We start from the raw sequence: 5090 nt of genomic DNA on the forward strand, positions 1-5090 counted from the left end.
CCGCCTGTAGGAACACGGTATCCTCTAACAGAGATGGATGTTTTTGGTACTGATAATGCGTGATAACGGTAAGTTACTGGTAAATATATTGCAGTTTATTACTTTGAAGCAGGCTTACAGTGACATAGTGTGAATAAAGGGTAGTATACAAATTTCTTAATCACAGTATGATGTTACTTTGTTGACGTAATTTACGACAAAAGGCTAATCTAAAGAAGGGCATCAAAAAAGCCAAACACTATTACAAAAAGAAGGTAGAAGAACACTTCTCCAACTCCAACCCCCGACGCATGTGGCAAGGACTCCAGACCATTACTGACTACAGGACCACCATCACAGCACAGAAACAGCTTTAGTGAAGGTTACAAATGATCTTCTTATGGCCTCTGACAGTGGACTCATCTCTGTGCTTGTCCTGCTAGACCTCAGTGCAGCGTTCGATACTGTCGACCATAATATCCTATTAGAGCGATTAGAACATGCTGTAGGTATTACAGGTACTGCACTGCAGTGGTTTGTATCATATCTATCTAATAGACTCCAATTTGTTCATGTAAATGGAGAGTCCTCTTCACACACTGAGGTTAATTATGGAGTTCCACAGGGTTCAGTGCTAGGACCAATTCTGTTTACATTATACATGCTTCCCTTAGGCAGCATCATTAGAAGACATAGCATACATTTTCACTGCTATGCTGATGACACCCAGCTCTATCTGTCCATGAAGCCAGATAACACAAACCAATTAGTTAAACTGCAGCAATGTCTTAAAGACATAAAGACCTGGATGGCCGCTAACTTTCTGCTTCTTAATTCAGATAAAACTGAGGTTATTGTACTCGGCCCTGAAAAGCCTAGAAATATGGTATCTAACCAGATTCTTCCTCTGGATGGCATTACCTTGGCCTCCAGTAACGCTGTGAGGAACCTTGGAGTCATTTTTGACCAGGACATGTCCTTCAACGCACATATTAAACAAATATGTAAGACTGCTTTCTTCCATTTGCGCAACATCTCTAAAGTTAGAAATATCCTGTCTCAGAGTGACGCTGAAAAACTAGTTCATGCATTTATTACTTCCAGGCTGGACGACTGTAATTCATTATTATCAGGATGTCCAAAAAACTCACTGAAAAGCCTTCAGCTAATCCAAAATGCTGCAGCAAGAGTCCTGACAGGGACTAGAAAGAGAGAGCATATTTCTCCTGTTTTGGCTTCCCTTCATTGGCTTCCTGTTAAATCCAGAATTGAATTCAAACTCCTGCTCCTCACATACAAGGTCTTAAATAATCAGGCCCCATCTTACCTTAATGACCTTGTAGTACCATATCACCCTATTAGAGCACTTCGCTCTCGCTCTGCAGGCCTACTTGTTGTTCCTAGAGTATTTAAAAGTAGAATGGGAGGGAGAGCCTTCAGTTTTCAGGCCCCTCTTCTGTGGAACCAGCTTCCAATTTGGATTCAGGAGACAGACACTATCTCTACTTTCAAGATTAGGCTTAAAACTTTCCTTTTTGCTAAAGCATATAGTTAGGGCTGGACCAGGTGACCCTGAATCCTCCCTTAGTTATGCTGCAATAGACGTAGGCTGCCGGGGATTCCCATGATGCATTGAGTTTTTCCTTTCCAGTCACCTTTTTCACTCACTATGTGTTAATAGACCTCCCTGCATTGAATCATATCTGTTATTAACCTCTGTCTCTCTTCCACAGCATGTCTTTATCCTGTCTTCCTTCTCTCACCCCAACCGGTCGCAGCAGATGGCCCCGCCCCTCCCTGAGCCTGGTTCTGCCGGAGGTTTCTTCCTGTTAAAAGGGAGTTTTTCCTTCCCACTGTTGCCAAAGTGCTGCTCACAGGGGGTCATATGATTGTTGGGTTTTTCTCTGTATCTATGAAGCGCCTTGAGGCGACTTATGTTGTGATTTGGCGCTATATAAATAAAATTGAATTGAATTGAATTGAATTGAATCTACAGGAAGCGGTGTCTGAAAAGGGCTGGGAAAATCATCAAAGACCCCAGTCACCCATCACATGGACTCTTCACCCTCCTGCCCTCTGGGAGGCGCCACAGGAGCCTCCGGACTAAGACCACCAGGTACCGGAACAGCTTCTTCCCCACAGCTGTCAGACTCCTGAACTCTGCCTCCTGACATCTGACCCACGTTAACACATGGACTGAACATACACACACACACACAATGGACAACTGTACCCTCAAACACACAATAATAACATGGACTGAACCACCACTCACAACCACTAGCACTTTATATAGCCTCTGTAGAAACTATCTACACCCTCACTTATCTTAACTGCACTACTGTTTAGCTCTGTGTAAATAATCATTCTGTACATTCGATAATTTTTAACCCTACAACTGTTTACAACTTGCATAGTTCCCATTTCTGTATAGCTGTATATCTCCGATTTCTGTAAAGTTATTTATTTCATATTCTGTATAGTTTTTCATATTTATATCCTGTTCATATCCTGTACATAGCTTGTACTCACTACAGCCTGTACATACTTATAGTTATAGAATATTCACAACATACTTCATACCATGTACATTATAACTAATATACATTGTAATATATCTATATCACTAAAGCACATCTGGATGGATGCAAACTGCATTTCGTTGCCCTGTACCTGTGCATGTGCAATGACAATAAAGTTGAATTCTATTCTAATTCTAGTCTATTCTATTCTAAATTCAAATTCAAATTTTATTTGTCACGTACACAGTCATACACAATACGATATGTAGTGAAATGCTTGGACAACTGCTCGTGACCTAAAGAAAACAAAAAAGGAAAAGGCTATGAATAAGATAGGAAATAAATATGAAAAATTAAAAAGGGTAAATTTAACTAGGAAGGAATAGAATATAAATTAAGGTTAAAAATGAAATAACTGTACAACACAAATTAGAATGAAGGGTAAATTTAACTGGGAAAGAATAAGATAAAATATATAAATTAAAGTTGAAAATAAAATAACTGTACAACAAAATACACAATATAGAACTATATAAGAATGTATAAAGAAATATAAATAAATATATACACAATAACAGCAGCTGTACAAGTATTAACTGGAAATGAAGAATGTAGTGACCAGTGTTGTGCAATCCACATTATGTCTTGTAAAAACATGGTTAGAGATGCCACGAAGTAGGTGGCAATGCCTTAACCATATGTGTGTTGCAGGCCACTAGGGCCAATTCCATCCTTGTCAAGGGGAGTGCTAACCTTCTCTCCTTTCATACAACACCTATTCTATTCTATTCTATTCTATTCTATTCTATTCTATAACTGTATCTCACTGTCGCCATAAAAGAGGCTACAGTGCTTTACCATAATTTGTCCAAGAGTATTATACACAGCAGCAAAAAAATCATCTTGCAGAACTACAAGTTACCGTAACGGCAATAGTGGCGCCAGTATGTTACCGTAAAGTGGAGACGAAAAGTCTTAACAGTGTGGCTGTGTCATACAATAGTAATTTCAACCAAAGACTGAAGGCTTCTCAAATCTTCCATTGTGCTGTGTATATATGTCTGTATATGTCACATTATTACTTCTTTTTGGTGTATCACACACCTTGAGCTTAAAGACAGAGCAGTGAATGCTTTACCCTAGTATAATTAGGGAGCAAAGGTGGACTCATGTTTACTAAACTCTCAGGCTAGGTTAACAGTAATTATAGGCCATTACTGGTAACAGTAGGCCTAGCTATAGGTTTGCTTAATAATAGTACAACCATTAAACATCTTTAAAATACAGAAATAGATGACCTCCACAGAGTTTCATATTTTTCCCAGCAGAACTCGCTCAGGATGCTTGATTTTATTATCCATCCATCCATCCATCTTCATCCGCTTTGTCCGGGGCCGGGTCACGGGGGCAGCAGCCTAAGCAAAGAGGCCCAGACCTCCCTCTCCCCAGCCACCTCCTCCAGCTTATCCGGGGGAATACCAAGGCGTTCCCAGGCCAGCCGAGAGATATAATCTCTCCAGCGTGTCCTGGGTCTGCCCCGGGGCCTCTATTATATTTAGATTAAACCATTTTGTAAATGTATTTTGGAATGTGCATAAGGGTCTTTGAAATAGTGTCTTTGAAATAGAAGACAAATAAAACAAATCTTTCAAAAGCTTGTTTGAAACTAAAAATTCTGTTGTAAAATTTAAAGGTCAAATAAGAAAAACTGAAATCATATATGTTAGGTATTTTAGTACCATGGGAGCATTTACTGGATATTGTTTTATAGTGACATTATACAGGAAAACTCTGTCATTCAATAAGGCCCCTTTGTTTTAGTTATTTTTCTCTTTGACCCAAGAATTGATGTGTGAGAATCACAGGCTGGTACAAGGTTGAAATACCACAGAGATCACTCCCTCAGCTACATTAGTTTCTAAATCTCTTAGGAGACGCCTGTTGAAGGCCAGATGGTTTGTTTCAGAATTCACTAATGAAAGAACTCTTTATTTCGTGCCTTGAAAATATGTCGCTGAGATAATCAGAATTGTAGCTGAACTGATAAACTATACAAAGGGTGCTTCTTCACCCAAGGGCAGGAAGACGCTCCCTTATCTTGGTCTGTACTGGTTTAAACTGAGAATCTGCTGACTCATGAATTTTTCCCTCTATATTACAGTTTTTTACAGTCGCTAACAAGCGTTTGTCCAAACAGTTGTCACATTTGCAAAACTCTAAACACAATTAGCACAGCATCGGTCTGTTGTGGCCATACCATTCACACATTTCATGTCGTGTTCACCCAATATGCAGTCAGTGAACACATTTCCACAATGCTTACATTTTCTTAACAGACAAGTTATACCTCCCAACAAAACTATGGACTGTTTTTGTAGTATCTACGAATGTTAACACACAACATCCCACAATAGCAAAAACAATATTCCAAACCTTAGATACAGTATAAAAGCCTCTGCTTCTGCAATGATATCAGTACAAAAACAATATCAATATCAAAAATATATCTCAGCTGATAATAAACAAACAACTGAATAATTGAGACACAGCTTATTTATGTTGGGTAAATTGGGCCAACCACAGCTTCTT

At 39.2% G+C, this 5090-nt stretch overlaps 1 non-coding gene across 1 annotated transcript; it reads right to left on the bottom strand.

Moving 5' to 3' along the window:
- Window positions 1–3148: 3148 nt before the first annotated feature.
- On the bottom strand, window positions 3149–3276 carry LOC146619493 (U6atac minor spliceosomal RNA). The gene has a single exon (XR_014906832.1). It is a non-coding gene; the product is annotated as a U6atac minor spliceosomal RNA (small nuclear RNA).
- Between the last annotated feature and the right edge of the window lie 1814 nt (window positions 3277–5090).

The sequence above is a fragment of the Diplotaxodon limnothrissa genome, linkage group LG14, assembly GCF_057381915.1.
Source record: "Diplotaxodon limnothrissa isolate DT_005_m linkage group LG14, D_limnothrissa_male_GT1.1, whole genome shotgun sequence".
Taxonomy (NCBI): Eukaryota; Metazoa; Chordata; class Actinopteri; order Cichliformes; family Cichlidae; genus Diplotaxodon; species Diplotaxodon limnothrissa.